Source organism: Phaenicophaeus curvirostris, chromosome Z (genome assembly GCF_032191515.1).
Source record: "Phaenicophaeus curvirostris isolate KB17595 chromosome Z, BPBGC_Pcur_1.0, whole genome shotgun sequence".
NCBI classification, from domain to species: Eukaryota; Metazoa; Chordata; class Aves; order Cuculiformes; family Cuculidae; genus Phaenicophaeus; species Phaenicophaeus curvirostris.
The window spans coordinates 63,048,773-63,067,164 of NC_091431.1; the positions used below are offsets into that span (position 1 = coordinate 63,048,773).

Here is an 18,392-nt window from a genome sequence, read left to right on the forward strand (position 1 = left end):
CTCCCAGTAACTGAAGGGGCCTACAAGACAGTTGTGGAGTCACATTTTAGAAGGGCATAGAGTGACAGAACAAAGGGGAATGGCTGTAAGTTGGAGGAGGGATGATTTAGACTAGACATTAGAAAGAAATGCTTCAATATGAAGGTGTTAAGGCACTGGAACATGTTGGACACAGAAGTTGTGGATGCCTGGTTGGATGAGGCCTAGACTGGCGGGAAATCTCCCTGCCCATGGCAGGGGGTTTAGAACTGGACAATCTTTAAGGTCCCTTCCAACCCAAACCATTCTATGATTCTATGATATGAACCTGACAAGAAAAGCACAGTAGATAGGGTTATGGATGAGAAGTGACAAACCGAACTACAGACACCACAACACTCTGTGTCTTGTATTTTCTAAATTCACATTCAGGAAACAGGGAACTTTTATTTGATAAAGGAATATCAATAAAATCTACATTAGTGCCAAGACAAATGAACCACCTCCAAAAGTACCCGCCACCTCCTCTTAGGAAACCTGCCTAGTTAGAAAAATTTAAAATAATTTGTGAGATCAAAGCTGTCTGAGGCTCTCTAAAGTAGACTGTGGTAGGATCTAGAAAATAACAAGAGAAGCAAGAATCACATGAAAGATCTGGATGACATCTTACAGCTACTATCTTCTCATACATGTACAAAAAGAGAAATCATTTGATAGCCATAAGTTTAAGAGCATTATTCAGATTACATTACAGCATACAGACCCCTATGAATAAAGTAAAGGGGAGATAACTGGTGGAATCGTACTTTCCTCACAATTAATGACCAGCGGGAAAGGATTTATGCAGATCCCCTCTCCCAGACAGCTGTCCATTAAACTGACTGAGAATTTCTGAAATTAGAACTTTTCACTGAAAAGTGTCATTTGCCAAAATGGACATAGCTTAGAAAATACTTCCATTTAAACAGACTGTATTTTAAAATAACAGAACCACAGCCTTTCAGCTTTCTACCAGTACAATACTTCAAAAATAAAACACTTCAGTTACACTCAAATTACAGATATAAACCACTTTTGACTTATTTATATTTCCCACAAATACCACTATGCTGTTTTCAAATGTCAATCTAAGTACTTTTACGAACTTTTCCAGGAATTTGAACAGAGGTGCTATACATTGTTTTTATTCTGCATTGAAGTAGTGTCACTGAAAACTGTACAACATACCAAGCAGAGAGTAAGTTCACACTGGTTGATGTTATTTCTAAAACTAAATACAAGCAAACAATATTCATGTGTGCTAATCCATATGTGCCCAAAAGCCAAGGAAATAACAAGTCTAATTAAAAAAACCCCAACCCATGCTGATTTATGTATTCTACTACACTGAAATATCTAGGTTGTTAACATCAGCCTAAACACTTCTCAGGATCTATCTTATAACACAATTTCAAAGTCAGTATTCCTAAATAATTTACACATACTTCTAGTCAAATACTGCAATACTATAAAACAAATTATGAAATTACTGCAAATCAACAGTCATGTGCACTCAGAAAGCCCTCAGAAATAAAGCTTTCTCACACAAACCTACTCGACCCACCCAAGCCAAAATACGTGTTCACTTCACACACTTGCAAAGCCCTCAGTTCATGACCTGTTAATGCAGAGACCAGAGAAAGATGGCCTCATTCATACTTCCTCTGACCAGCCTCCTCTGTCAATGCTCCAAATTAAAACAAGGTGAGAAAGATTTTTATTTTTCTCCACTCCCAGAATGGTCTTTTATTACACAGCTTCTTCAGTGGTTTAGGAGAACTCGTTATTAAACAGCCAGAAACTGGGGGGAGAATGGGAAGGGAAAAAGACGCGTAAGTCTTCACTGAAAAAGAAGAGTTATAATTCTAAAATAGTAGGATAGTTATATCAACATCAAAGAAAAACAGAAATTTAAGCCTGAGAATCCAAGTGGCTTGTTTTGGTTTAGTTAAGCCTGTTTCTAACTTCAGTTACTTAAGTATTCTCGTGACCTTTCCAGAAAGCATATTCTAATTGTGTCACATATACAAGCTCTCACTTACAAAAGCAAGGAGATACTAAGGTTAACAAATATAAAACATAGCAAAAAAAAGGAAAAAGAAATTGATCTTAAAATTACTTCTTCAAAGAAGTAACAAAATTTCAGCGGATAAAGGCACTGCTACTAGTTCTCTGTTTATTAGTATGTTACAATTTTTTTCCATCATTTAAATAAGTGAGTCACACCCTTCAATATGGAAAGTTGGTCATCGATTAATGACACAGCAAAAATTGCAATTTCCTATTTGTAAACTTTATGAGTTGCAGATATCATATTATCGATTAAATAAAATTCCATGTCCACTCTATAAATACATCTCTAAATTCTAAATTGACATGCAAAAGTTAAAAAGAAGGATATTTTAGGCCAGCAACACAGTTCCAAGTTGCTGTCTGAACCACCAAGCTAACTACATTATGGGCATATGGAGAAGGCCCAGGAACTGCTCCTTGAAGGTCAGATTAGTCCTCACAGGATCACACCAAGACAATACACACAGACCCCTTCTATCCCTGCCTGTATCCAACCCAGAGATGTTCCGCATACCTTCTATGTACTTTATTCCCCAGGCACTTAATTCCAAACTATGACCATCTTATTTTCTTAAAGGGTCTAAAACTCACTACTCGGGAAGAGAGCACCAATTATAGCCCTCAATTTCTCTGAGTCTCTACTACAAAACTTTCTACCACAGAATTCAGACAGCAGTATTGTCCTAGCTGTCACTAAGGTAAAAGTGAAATGCGGCCCAAATATACAAACCACAATTAACCATGCAGATAAATCAAATTAATAAATTAATTGAAGACTAGATTACTCAGTCATGCTTATTTTTTAAATGGAATTTACACAACTGGATATTGAGCACTTTATTTTCATAACTTGTTCAACTGCAACATTTTGCAATTAAGTAGTCCTTTTTTCTGTCATGAGGATGGATTTTAAAAACACAGGTAAGCTGTATTTGAAGGGTCACAAAGGGAATAAACAGAAAAACCCCACTGAAATTGGATTATCACCAGCATATTATATTACTTAAAAACTAAACGCTTTAAAATATCCTAAAATAAATGTGATACGTATTCCAGGTCATTCTGTTACGAGAAACATGCACTTATAGCTGTTTGCCTACCACCATTCACTGATGAATCAAAATGAGCATGCAAAGACCAAGATGTAAACAACAGTACTGTTATAAATACAGATTTGTACAGCAGCACCTCTGAGGGAAAACTAAAGCTCACCTTTGCAGTATTTCCTGAGATGCAGGTGGTAATATCCACCTTTTAGAGAGGCAGCTTAATCTTTCTACGTTATTTCACAAGTCACAGGCCCATTTTGTAGAAGGTTTTCAGTTCTCTGCAGCTTTGCTGTTGCAGAAGGAATAGAATCTATTTGCTTTCTTTCCAATTGGAAATTACTTTAGCACAGAGGAGACCCAGAGGCTACCCATTAAAAAAGAAGCATGATACCCTTCCAGTTTCATTCACATACCATTTGAACCGAAACCAGAAGCAGCTGAAATGCATCAGGCCTCAACCACCTTAAACTGGCATCAAGACTGACATGTATACACAAGTAGCAACAAGTTCTCAGTCTTTCCTCCTTACATCGGATGCTGAGGAACCTATACAGATAGGGAGACTGTCCTTTGCTGGCTGTTCATCCAGGCTGTCAAACTACAGAAATTCTGTCCTGTTTTCCAGTAGTATCATCACCAGATATCACAGTTTAGCCCTGACCCAGCTTGACTGCAAGCTAAACATGAGCAGTTAGTGTTTGCCCCTCTCCCAGGGAAAGGGAAATGAGAGAAAGACTCATAATAAACAACAACAACGGTAATAAACTACTACTAAAAAGAAAATCATACAACATATATACAAATATATTGCTCTCCCCATAGCAACTACATCACCACAGGTGCTGCAGAGGAGCCATGAGGAAAAGGGGCCAAACCTGACTCAGGAACTGGATTCAGTTCCTGGATCTGGGATCAGGGCAAACACAGACAAGGTCCTCGCTGGATGTCAGCCATTAAAGAAGAGAACATGACCTTTGTGATGCCTCAATTTTATACTCAGTGTGACGTATATGGGATGGAATACTCTGTTGGTCACTCTGGGGTCACCTGTCCTGTCCACTCCCTCCTGCAGGTGCAACCCCTTTTTGACCCTTTCACTTACAGCTCCAGCAGCCTGAGAATGGCCCCGGTTACTACACAAATAAGTAAAAGCAGTGACCTTCCTGCATACCAATGTTATTATTAGAGACAAACACTGACTGAAAAACATGCAGTTACCTTTCAGAAAATGAAGTTACTTAGATGAGGCTTAGCTGAAGTTAGAAAACTGATTCTACTTAAGCTCAAACCAGAACACCAACTTAGCACCAACTTCTGTGATAATACATAGAGCTGAGATGACAGCAACAAAGCAGCATCAACAAGGAAAAGATCTGTTCCTCTGGCAACAAACAACTTATGTTCACAAAACAATAACTTCAACTCTTAGCATTAAATCACAGGATATGATCCAAGGACACATCTGTAGCATACAGGACAATGGATACAGCTACCAGACAAAACAACTGCCAGGAGCTGAACCTGCCTGAACAGGTGCAAGTTTCGGCGGGAAAATAAGGGGCAGAGTTAGTGAAATGAGCCTATTAGCAAGGCACAAGCAAAAGTGAGATTTGGAGAATGCTTTCCCACCAAAATGAACATTAGACTGAAGGGATGCCCCAGTGCCATGGGAGCAGATATCTTTATCTCTCTCTCTTCCCTTCTCTATTTCCTTTTTCAAAGCATGCCTCATAACCAAAGAAACAGTGGCACGTGACCTCATTTGAGTCCTAACTCTTTGTCCAAGTATACAAGCTAAACATATTCGTATCTTTACTGCATGTATCAACATCTCAATTCAAAATGCTTTTTTTTCGCTTTAAAGCTTGCCATGGGAGACCATAAATTAGAGCTCACAGAACCACAAGTGGCCTTCCCAGGCCACGCGTTTGACATTATTGTCTGCAAGCTTTGGCACACATGATAATATTTAAGTCTGAGACACAAGCCTATTCTGACAGTAGTATTCTGTGAGTACTAAACTGCTGTCTCACATACTCCAATACTCATTTACATTTGTGTTTTCTAGGTTCATGGTACAAGGAACTTGAGCTCCCCCCACTGCTAATTATTCCTAATGTTTATTCACAGCAAACATCCTCTTCTAGATCTTCTAAGACAGTGGCTGTCAAGTAGGTATTTCTTATTTCTGAGAGACATTAAGGCAAATTTTCAAACACACCTCTGTCCTTTTCAGTGGGCAAATATCTGAGTTATTACCCAAACATATATATAAGCCTTTTACACAGGTGATTATAAAAAAAAAATCTTTCAAGTTACATGAAGCTAATTAACACAAACTAACATACCACTGATGAGTATGTTAGTTTAATAAATTGAACACTTGTGTAGCTTACTATGTTCAGAGTCAGGAAGTTTTTACAAAGAAACCACAAGTGGGAGCCTACCACAGCTTATTAGCAATAAGTACTCCAGGCCACCCCCACCCCATGCTACCCAAATACAAGCATCATTAATTTACAGATTCATAAAATGCTTAACAATGAATACGACAAGCCCCAACGTAACTACAGAACAATACTAAGTAACTATGACAGAATCACTAAGGATATTAAGGGTCTTAACAGGGTAAACCTAATCTACAAAAAGATTATGTGTTTCTTAAAGAAAACCAAAAATGCTTCTTCACTAGTCTTGTGTGCCAAGACTATTTACTACTATAATCTTCGAGTTCAATTAATAAGTATCTTACACCTTAACATTTAGGGACTAAGCTATTTGAAGTCAGCTGAAATTCTAACTTATTTCAGGTAGTAAATACATTGATATCTATAAATTTCAAGTAATTATACCTGGGTAAATCCACTGAAAGCAATCCTTTTGCAGAAGTATAATCATAAGCATTATTTGACACACAAGCCCACCAATGAACCCACATGTTACTTGATTTAAAACATATTTGTCACAATCAGGCACATTAAAATAAAGTGAACTCTTTTTAGCAAGGTGAATGCAATTTTACTAATAAAAACTCTGAGTTCTGTACAGCAAATGCAAAGTCTTTGGTAACTGATGCAATTTCTACAGGCTCATCTTTAAAACTAAAGTACGGCTATTTTCTAATTTTTGTTTCTCGTTACAAAATAGCATAAGCATTTAAACTGTTTCATTATAAAACAGATAAAGTGTCTCTGGTTTTGTTTAAAACAGTTACCTGTTTATATCAATAGCAAGCTTTACTATACCTTCTAAGAGGATTTCAAAATCAGTGAATTTTACAAGATATTTAATCCATTTACACTGTCCTTTCTAAAACACTCACTAAAATTTATACCAGTATCAGTAATTAGGTGCAGGCAGAAAACCTTCAACAGCTTTGTTTAAAATAAGTTCTATTCTCTCCCAGAATTCATAGAGCGTTATGTGGAATATCAGCCACATTTCGGCAAGTTTATTAGCCCAGACTCCCACCTTACTGTGTATCAGCTGACTTTCAATAATTGTGCAGATACACTGAACCCATGGAAAAAATGCAAACTAATTCAACCTTTCTCAGCCAGCAATGAAACATGGGTAAATTAAATCAAGTTGTGTGCAGCTGCAACTGACTACATACACAAAATTATATACCACAGCTGAGCATGCAACAATTTCAAATTATCAGGACTTAACAAGTTATGTTGAATCCTCTGAAGTTCATCTACAGAGCTTTTTATAAGACTTAATTGGCTAATTATTTATCAAGACGCGATTAGGATTTGCTTAATCCCATGACATCATATGTCTACTTTGAGCCTAGAAATAGGATTTGTCAGGAATAAACACAAACATTTACAGAAAGAGAGAGAATTCCTATTCTGAAGTTTACTGATTCAATTTACTTATTTAACATGGCACTGAAGTAAGTAAGTATTCTTTCTCCAGGTCGCAGGCTAAGATTATAGTGTAATGTGAAAACTGAGAATGTTTACCTTCCAGTATTATGATAGTTTGTTCATGTAATGACATTTAAGGAATTACAGACAAAACAGCTTTTAAACCATACCATTTTTATTGCAATTCCTTGAACTTTTTAATGATGTTTTCCACGGTAAAAAGAAATGATTTATTTCTGCAAATAAAATGACTAAACTTTACATCATGCTAGACAGAACCAGAGGGAATTACTCCAGTGAGTAAATATGCAGAACTATAACTCTAAACAATCCTTCGTAATAGTGACCCTAGAGTGTACAGTGTGTTCCTACAACTCTCTAAGCCATTAGTCACCAACATTATCACAAGGAAACTTCACCTACAGCTTTGCCTAAGTGTATACCAGAATTGCCACTATTTTTTTAGAACTAAGCATCTTGATGCCTGTTTTATGCCTAAGCCTCTGCAAGATCTTCAGAATAGGGGAAGTCCAGTCAGACGCACACTCTGAACATGACTAACACACAAAACTGATTACACTTCACGCTGTGTGCCTGCCACCACCTCCAAGCCTTCCCTCAAAATCTTGGCAAGATACAGGAAGAGCATTTGCTCAGGATATCACACAGATTCTAAAATCCTCCCCAGTAGCAGGGGGTTCAAACATGCATTTGTCACTATTCATTAAAGACTTCAACTGGCTCTACGATTCTATGGAGTAGCAAGCATACCTTTCTCGTCTCATTGCAGGGGTACTACCATCACAGCACAAAGAAAAATAATTGGTACAGTGAAAATGCCCAAAAGAGAATATGATTATCAAATAAATTGATTTAAAGTTTCTTTCAGGAGGCAAAAATCTCTCTAATGTTTTCTATTGACTAACCAATATGGAACCCTTAGTCAGCACCACAGGAGACAAGTTCCATTTTCCATGTTCACACACCTCAAACTTTTGATTGACTCTTGAGGGCTGACCAGTTCAGCAGCAGTATCACAATAAAAAAGTGCTTTTTGATCTCAGTCCAACTTCTTTTCATGATGCAGAAATGGAGATTAAAAATTTTACTTACTGCACTGTGACAGCTGGTTTACAAGGCAACACTTAAAAAGATTTTATACTGAATGTATTTTCGTATGTTAAAATTCCTATCATTAAAAATGTTAAAGACTTGACTTTAAAAAATCCTCTAAACCAGAACATGTAACACAGAAAAGTTTACATCAGCAAATATTCAAACATTTTTTCTGTGTATCAACTCAAAGCTTTCTAGATTTCTACCAGGAAATCCCACACCCTCAGGCTGAAAGATCACATTTGCAAACTCAAAATAAATGTTCCTTGTGCTCAAGAATTCTGACACAGTCATTGGATTAAATAATTGTCTAACATTCCCCTCCCACACCCTGGCCCAGGATTCATTCATTTTACAGGCGGGATCCAATCTGTAAATGAATCAGAGGATACTCATACGGCTACCAGTTCTGTTGCACACATGACTCTCCAACTTCAAATAAAAACGAAAGAGATGCATGAAGGGAAAGAGAAAGACAGCAAGATCACATAGCAAGAAACAGAAAAATGCCACTCTTCGTAACCTCATTCTATTGCTATTACTAATGGTAAGTGTTTGTGTTCCTTTTTTCCTGCATGCTCTGAAGCCCAATTGAAGCAGCACTGATTAGTCACATTTGTAACCAAAATTAACAGAACCTGTTATAATATTATCACACATATTATGATGCACAAAAATGCAAGCTAATTTAAAAGTCAGGTCCTACAGCCACTCCAGTTAAGACTTCTGAAGTCATAAAGACCAACTTTTGGATTTCAGTTCCCAGCTTGCATGATTACATGCTCTCCTCAAAAACATTTAAAAAGTAAGTATTTATGAACTATTTCAATATTACAATACAGAAAAGCCCATGAGGAAATCAAGAATGATATCTCTAAGGCAGAGTTTAATGATGTGAAGTGATCAAGACAAAGGACTACACAACGAACACCAAAGAGAAATCAAACTACTTAATCATAAAAGACAGAGGTGGAAGCAATCTCAAGAGTCTGTCTATCCCTTTCCCCAAAGTAGAATCAACAACATCCAAAACATTAATATAACCTGTTGTGTTTGGCTTTTTTTTCAAAAAAACTCCAAGCCTCTCCATTAAGGATGCTACAGTCATTCCACATTCAGTGAAACAGGCACACTGTTGTAAGAAAAAAAAGTGACTACAGACTTAAAGACTGCCACAGTGCATTCATGAAGATGCAGACTAACAGGAATGTGAACTACAGAATTCTCTGCTGTAAGAAGTACTCCACACTTCTGAGCTTTTAATTTTTTTTCTTTTTTACTGTGTGATTTCCTTTTTTAATAATAGAAAAACAAAACAAAACAAAACCACAAAAAAAGACAATACAAACAATGAACTCCTCTCTATGGAATAACCTTTCTTTGCCCAGCAAATTCCTGTTCTGGTAGCTCAGGCAATTTTTTCTTCTTTCCCTATCTGGCCTCTCTCAGTACATACTTCCCACCCATTCCCATTCCTGAACTGCTTCCCTTGACTGTACATCCAATGCCAGAATACCCTTCTCTCTCAGCTTCTTACTAAGGCTGTTTCACAGCTCTTCCTGTATTTTTACTAAGGACGCTTGTATCTATCCCGTCAGCTCCTTTATGCCATCCTCACAGTTTAGTCATTACTTCCTTAGGGACTACAAGCTCCTACCCTCCTCCCAATTCCTGCCCTTCAAACTCTTATTCCGTTGTCATTCTGTGCAAGTCTGGTTCCAATTCACCACTCTCCTCCTTATGTTCACTCTTCCACCCACCTGCAACTTCAATCAGCACTGTGGATAAGCAGGGAACACACACCAGAAACCTAACGCTCCATACTATATCTCACTGCCTAGAATTATACTTACTACAAAACTCCTGCTGTGCACCCAAAATTTTTTGAATATTAAAGTGTACAATCAGAGAAGTCAGTCAATTTTTCAGACACTTAGCTTCCTAATTTTGGGGTAGGTTTTCAAATGGCAACAAAATGCATACCCCTAATGCAGAAAGTCACCTTCACTCTCAAATGTTAGATTTCTTTCTCAAAGAATTAAGGTGTTCTATTTACTTGAATAAATAACTTTCAAACAATTTTTTTATCTAACATATCTCTTAGGAGCCATCAAACTATTTCAGCTTTAAGCTTTATTAAAAAAGTGAGTCAACAAAGGGCAGTCACCCAAAGCATATCTGAAGGAAAAAGAGTACGAAACATACCTGAATGGAAAGTAACGTGAAAGAAAGAGTGACAGTCTCTATAAACACCTAAGACTTGAAAACAAAATTTCAGGGATAAAGTATACGTAACATCATCCTCTCTGAGTACCTGGCCAACACAGTGGTGAGATATTTAGCTCACAGATGAGAGATAGAGACTATAATACCACTGACACGTTTACAGCTTAATAAATTGCATCTTGGCTTGGATCAGAAACGGTGTGACCAGCAGGTCCAGGGAGGTTATTCTCCCTCTCTACTCTGCACTGGTGAGACCGCTCCTCGAATCCTGTGTTCAGTTCTGGGCCCCTCACCACAAGAAGGATGTTGAGGCTCTGGAGCGAGTCCAGAGAAGAGCAATGAAGCTGGTGAGGGGGCTGGAGAACAGGCCTTATGAGAAGTGGCTAAGAGAGCTGTGGTCGTTTAGCCTGGAGGCTGAGGGGAGACCTCACTGCTCTCTACAACTACCTGAAAGGAGGTTGTGGAGAGGAGGGTGCTGGCCTCTTCTCCCAAGTGACAGGGGACAGGACAAGAGGGAATGGCCTCAAGCTCCACCAGGGGAGGTTCAGGCTGGACATCAGAAAAAAATTTTTCACAGAAAGGGTCACTGGGCACTGGCAGAGGCTGCCCAGGGAGGTGGTTAAGTCACCATCCCAGGAGGTGTTTAAAAGACGGGTGGATGAAGTGCTGAGGGGCATGGCTTAGTGATTGATAGGAATGGTTGGACTCAATGATCCAGTGGGTCTTTTCGAACATACTGATTCTGTGAAATTACACTACATTTTTTTTAAAAAAAAAGAGAAAAGTTTATTACTATAAATCTAAGCACTAGTATTAAGAAATGTTAGGATTATGGTTGCTTGCATCTACAACATAGTCCCTTGTGCATTGTGATAGTCATTCACTAAATGCTCATGCACCGGTTCATGTTATTCACAGGATCTCTGCCTCATACACGCTACACAACACATATGCATTGAAACAAATCAGAAATGCGAAGTAAAAGGAGGTACCTTCTGTGAGACATTACCCTTCTTTACTAAGAAATCTGGATAAAAATACGTAATAAATCCAACCAATTAAAACCAGTTTCCCATCCAAGTGATCTTTTTCTGGAAACTGAAACTGCCATTTATAAAAATCAACACTTCTTTAAAAGAAAAAAAAAACTTTAAAAAAAAAAACCTCAACAACTTATTTTCACAGAAAACTTCCATCACAATGAAAGCAAAGAAAAAGGAAAAAGGAAAAAATGAGCACTACTTATTCTACCTGTTTCTTAACATACTCTGAGTCTCTGGGCCAAGCCTAGAGCATATGACATCAAAAGTTATAAGGGGAGGAAAAAAGCTCAAGAACTACTCTGCCAGATACAGATTAGGTATTCGCACCTGCACTTCCTGCATCCCAAAAGCCAAGTTCTTCCTAGGAATTCACTTACTACACCTCAGAACAGTCTTGCTTTTCTAACAGAGCCACAGAGCAGCTGGATCACAGACTTGGTATCATAATGAAGTAGTCTGACCACCAGGCTTCAAAGGTTTCTGCGCAGCAGTTTACATCAACTGCAACAATTACCAGTTTAAGAGGCGGAGTTTTACCCTGAACAACCCACAACCAATACTTAGGATACCCTCCAGGGTCGCTAGTTCCGGCTGGAAGTTAACAGTAACATTTTGAATCCCATTGCCCAATACTGAAGGCAAGCCATTTAATTACTTGTGGGACTTGGGTCATTATCTCGTTGTCTCTGATCTTCCTGATTAATAGATTTTGGGTTTCTCACAACATGGAGGGTGATTCTTTTTAATTTTTCAGGACAGAAAAATGTATTCTTATGCAGCTGCTGGTATGATCAAGACAGTTAAAACTTTATATGAAGTTTAGAGCTACCAGCAAAACCCTATCCTATGCTTCCTAGGCATTCTGCATGAGAAACAATGAGTCTCATATGTTGAAATGCAGTGCACTCACAATGACAAAGTCAACGAGAGCAATGTTACGAACTTACTAAATGCTGTAAAGTAATTCTGAAAGTCTGAAGACTAAAACATGTCAAGTTACAAAAGACTTAAAAGCACTTTTAAAACTCATTATTTGGATTCAGTTTCAGTCTTCCACCTATAAAATGGAAATAATACTTTATTGATGTACAAAAGAACCCAGTTCTCTAATGTTTGTGAAGCACAAGTATTTATTTTGAAATAACTCCTACAACTTCATCCCAACAAATGAAAATGCTAGTGTTCATTAAAGATTTGGAGGTATACAGCAGGTAATAAGGCAGTGGGCTGCAGAACGAATGACAAAGAAAAACAAACATATATAGGAAGTTATAACAGAGCAGCAGTCAGCTGTCATTTCCCAGGCACTGTATGAGGCACTGAACTGTGGCTATGAGAGCAAGGAGGAACACAATAACATAGTTAAAGGCCCAGCATATGGAGAAGGGGGTTGGATTATTCTTGTTTCTGTAATCTTAGTTTGCCATTTCCTTATCTGTAACCCTTACTTTGCAGCCTAGGATATTTTAACAGCACTCCTCTGAAATGCATTGCGTATCTACGTAAACACACCCCTACAAAAAAAAAAAAAAAGTGCTTCAAACCTAACCACAGCACTAATCTGAAAAATTAAAATATCTACCCATGAAGAATTTTTATATCTGTTTGGAAAACCACTTAGAACCAACTGATACACATACTAAAAGCCATAAACCAAACTTTTTTTAGATTTTTGTTTTTCTGAGTTTAACATGAAAAATGGTCTTCAGTGTTTACGTTTTTTAAAGTTAGTTGTGTACACCAAATACTCTCCTTCAAGTCCAAGAACAAATGCATTCAATTTGACTGGGACTCCTTCTAGTTTCTACACAGAGTTTTGCTAAAATCCTTCTTGCCCTTCCTTTCTCTAGTGACATTTTCCACAGTGAGCATAGGGACAGGAAGTGAGACACAAATCACAAATCCTGCACAAGCTCCTCAAACACAATTTCCTTGCTCCTAGGGTACAGCAGACGTCAATATAAAGCACTTCTCCCACATATACTTTGAGGGTCAGCATCAGCTACTAATAAGGATGCTTGTAACACTACAAAAATAAAACCACAACAACAGATTAATTATATTAAAGGTTTTTAAAATATAGGCCCTTAACAGTTGCCATTTAAAAAGGACTTTATTTTGTGAATATAGAAGAAGGATCATTATCGTACAGGCTTATCATCAATAATGCACAGGTACCACCAATATCCTGGTAGGTATTTCTGTGCAACCCAGTGTTCATTACCACTGATGATTCAAAATTAGAAGGTAACCTAATCTGTATTACTTCTAACAAAAGCATATGAAAAGCAGGATTGGAAGTAAGCAGTACTGTATTGAAACGGCCATGTCAGTATGTCAAATATTTCTTGTGATGTACTTTGTGACACCCTGGGGGGGCCTGACATGCCACACACTGGGGGCCTGAGCTGCACACCCCTCCCCTACCCAGAGCATGATCTCCCCACCCCCAGTGCCTGTCCTGCTAATCCAACACTTGACGACCCACCTGATACCTACCAGGCATCAGACTCTAAAGCTGTTGCTACTCATATTTTTTCAAATTAAGTTTGCCAATAATTATTGCCGAAGTGTCCACACATTCATTAATATTATACACTCCTCTAGAATAATTTCTAGAAAGCATAGATGTCTGCATTTGAAGACTTAATTTATTTCCTAGGTGCAGCTATTCAGAATAGAAGTATACTTTTTCATTCTAGTTACAGCAACTATCCACTAACTTTAGATTTCTTGTGCAATACTTATGAAGTAAATGTTAACATAAATTCAATATTATGACTTTAACACTTTGTAGTATAATACACACATAAAAATAATACATTTCCCACTGCACACATTGAAAATTGCAACAGGAAACTTGTTATAACACTCCCTCTCTCGAATCAATTCACACTTTGACTATTTTTTCATCTTGTCTCCTTCAAAATATAGTATATATTCTTCTACAATATACACAAACAGAAAACATTTAGAATTAAGGCTGTGTTACCTTAATCATCATACAAACAAAACAACCCCCCATGCTTTTATCTCAAGGAAGTTATTACCTATTGCCTTGATTCTGCAAGAAGAGTCATATGAACACCTTCCTAGTGGGAGGTTTCCCTGCCCATGGGAGGGGGGTTGGAACTGGATCTTTACCGTCCCTTCCAACCCAAACCATGTGATTAACGTGCACGAAGTCTCAAACACGCAATGGGGCTGTACTCACACATATTCTTATGTACAGCAGGGATCTGAAAAGGGGCTTAGTGATATAGTTTTGCTCTTTGATTTTGTTCCATTTCTCGTAAACAAAAACTCACACATTTCAAATGTGAAAAAACAATATTCCTGGTATGCCTCTTTCTATGTCTTTATTTCAAAAAAGTATAAGAGTAGACTTAAAAGACAGCAAAAGCCTCCAGGGAAGGCTTTTTTTTTTGTTGGAATAACTTCAGGTAAAATGTTTAAGCAGTTCAAAGGGAAAAAACCCAAAAAACAAACAGCCCTGTACACAGGAAGCAAATTAAAAAATTTAAAAAGTAGTCAAGAGTGCAAAATAAAAGGTAACAAGGAGATAGTATTCTCCTCTTTCAGTTAAAAGAATTGTTACAACTAGTATCTTGAGAATAGTTAATTTGTATTTCTATAACATGAATAAAGTATCTATATCCTCCTTGAGCAGCTAGCTGTTGTGATAAACACTGGGTCAATATAAACTCATGGGTATAGGGAAAAAGAAGCATAAAAGTGACATAGTCCTACCTCACACACACTCATGTAAATATGTTAAAAAATCCAACCTAAACCAAAAATAACTCATCTTATGGTCATTTCCACATTAAATATTTCTGTATGCTAAATACATATTTTCCTGATATAAAGAAATTTACAACTACATAAAATGTGCTAAAGCAACTAATTCATAGTTAATCACATGTGTCTCAGAATAACAAACCCAAAAAACTCATTACAAATCACAGACAGCATCTTAAATTTCTCTCTGGTTTTCATACCAGAAAAATGCATGCTTTCCAATAAAGAGGAAAAAAAGGCAGCATAAACACAACCCTGGCAAGATAAACTTGACAGGAACTACATAACTACAGTAGCTCATTTCCTGCTCCTATCTGGTATATTTAAAGCAAAACTCCTTAAATGAAAAATAAGCCGGAGAAGTTCACTAGTGTTAGCTTATCAAACCCGCTTTTGTTAAGAGGAGAGCTGTTTGAAACAAGATGAGGACAGAAACGCTGCAGCTAGCGTCGCTTCCTGATGATGAAAACTACCCAAGAGCTACAACTACTTCTGCACAGTCCTTTCTTTCCTGTAAAGCAGAGTTACACTCGGCCTCTATGCATGCTACGGACCAGAAGAAAACAGCAATTCTGCTGCCACACACTGAGGCAGGGACAGCCAGAGACAACTAGTGGCTCCCTCTGCAATTCACAAAGTTTAAAAATAAAAAGCTGCTTTTTCGAAGTGTAAATGGTTTCTCTCCACGCACGTAGGCCTGAGGCCCTGTTGCAAACAGTGTCTAACAGGACCAGGCAGCACAAAGACAGGAATGGGAGATTAGTGGGAGGGAGGGAGGCCGGGATTGGGGCTCAGCAGGATCTTCAGGCTTTTTAAAATTCAAACTGCTCCCTGACCAATACAAATCACGGACACGCTACTGACTACTACACGGATTTACAGCATTAAAAACACGCCTTCTACGTGACAGCTATATTAACTTGACCCTTTTAAACATGTATCAGGGCACTCGGAGGCAGGATAGCACAGTTTTATTATGAGACTCTAAACACAGCACCAGCAAGTTACTCTATTAGATACACTCCCCACTTAGTATTACAACAGATCTGCCTGAACAAAAAACCCACTAAAACCCCAAACAAATTATGTAATGTTGATACTTGTTTGACATGTAGAAGTTTCCTTTCTATATGAAAAATGAAACTTGGTATCCTAAAATTTCCCTCAATTAGGCAATTTCTGTAGGATTATTTTTATTAGTCCACAGGGTGACTGTTTTATATCTACCTCAATTTTTAGTAACACTCTCAACTCTTAACAACTCTAACACACAGAAGTCTGGGATTTACTCTACTGTAAATTCACCACCATTTATTTATAAAGACCTGATACTTGAAATCAACAGTCACTTACAAAACACATTTGACCTGTTAAAATGACACCTAATTACATATTCAAACATCACGGACACAAACAGCCAATAACAACTTCAGGATCTCAAAGTGATTTGGCCTGACAAGAAAGGATAACACCTTTTAAGTATTCTTCACTTTCCCTTAATTAAATTTACGTTTGATTCTCAGATACTTCTGATTAAGTCTCATGTTCACCTTGGTCCCTTAAACAACATAAATGCTGCAATTTACACACCCCCCCCCCTCATTTTCTGTTTGCTAGGAAGCATAAAATTGTATTTCTTCTGAACGTCATAAATATTCCTGTGCGGTACACAGCACACAGACACCGAGATTGTGCAAGGTACCTGATACAATATGCTTGCCTATCTGCATTTCCTGGGTCCGCAGGTGTCTGTGTTGTGTCGATCATCCCACAAGCGCTAGTTTTATGCTATAAATACACTAATCGCTATATTATTTCGAGATTAAATCTCTGCGTATTTTAAATCCATAAGCATTCTAACTTCTGAACGTTCAGAAGGCAGTTGGTTATGAGAAGGTAACAGCGGAGAGAACCGATATTTTTGTTCCTGAGTATTTACATTGTTTCCCTCTTCCCCTATTCCTCCACTTACTCTTTCCCCACTTTAGCGTGCTGTCTGCGCTGGGACCTTCCTTCCTCGCCCCGGCGAAGTTATAAATACGGCAAAGGATCAGCGCACATTTGCGGCTAATTGTATTGTTTCCTCCTCCTGCTCCAGCTCCTCTCCGGGTTGAGGCCTGTCACCGAGGAGCCGCTTCGCCTTTCTAATCCCCGAGCTGGAGTGAAGGCGCTGGCCGGCGGGCCTGCGCTCTCCACCGGGCCTGGGCCTCCCGGCAGCCGGGGAGGAACCAGCCTCCTCCGCCGAACCCGGCCGAACACGAAGCGGGGCGGCGAAAATAAACACCTCCGGCCGCGGCCGATCGCCCCGTACCCCGGATAACAGCTAATCCCCTCCGCTCCCGGGCCGCCGGGCCGCCGGGGCCGGGAGGCCGGGCCCGCCGCCGGCGAGGGCAGGGAGGAGAAGGGGAGACGAGCGGGGCGGGGGGGATTACCTGAGCAAATCGGCGTCCGAATCCAACGAGAATCCGAGAGAGGGGGAAGAGAAATCCACCCCCCTCCCTCCTCAGAGGAGCCGCCGCCGCTGGGCCGCCGCCGCCGCCGCGGAGCAGGAGGAGGAGGGGAGATAATATAACAACAATAATCCGGGCCGGGAGGGGGGCTGGCTCCTCTTCCGTCTCCTCCTCAGTGCAGCGAACATGTAGAGCCGGGGGTGAGCGGCCGACGCGAGTCCCTTCCCCCCCCCGAGCCCGCTTCACGACATCCGCGCGGGCCGGGCCGCGCCGAACCGGTTCGGCGGCGCGGGGGGCGCCGGGGGCAGCGCCGCCGCCTCTGCGCGCGGGGCGGGGGCTCGGGCGGCCGGTACCGAGCGGGGGGCGGGCGAGAGGAGGAGGCGCGGGGCTGGGGGGGGGGGAACGATCCCGTGCGCGTCTCTCGCTCCCTCTCAGAACAAAATGCCGACCGGAAGTGCAGCTGCGGGAACGACTCCCTCCGCCGGCGCCAAACACCAGCGGCCTCTCCCAGCGCCGCCGGAGCGGCTCCCCGCCCCCCGCTCGTGCTCCCCTGGCGGCGCGCTGGCCGGGCCGGGCGGCCGCCGCAAAACCCCCCCGGGTTGGGCTTTATTTACGACCCTCCGCACGGAGCGCGGCGAGGGGCGCACCCGGGAGGGCGCCCCAGGGTGAGCGGGGCCGGACGCCCCCGCGGGAGGAGCGAGGCCGCGGCGCAGGAACTGCAGCACCGCCGGGAGAGCGATT

General features: G+C 40.1%; 1 protein-coding gene across 6 annotated transcripts in view; it reads right to left on the bottom strand.

Moving 5' to 3' along the window:
* NIPBL (NIPBL cohesin loading factor) overlaps positions 1-17,957 on the bottom strand; it is a 162,898-nt gene extending 144,941 nt beyond the window's left edge. For 3 of the 6 annotated variants that reach the window (XM_069880066.1, XM_069880067.1, XM_069880068.1), the window contains exon 1: positions 17,634-17,957. The gene's annotated coding sequence lies outside the window, so the exon portion shown is untranslated. The remainder of the gene's footprint in view (positions 1-17,633) is intronic. The other 3 variants (XM_069880069.1, XM_069880070.1, XM_069880071.1) reach the window with 3 other exon arrangements.
* Between the last annotated feature and the right edge of the window lie 435 nt (positions 17,958-18,392).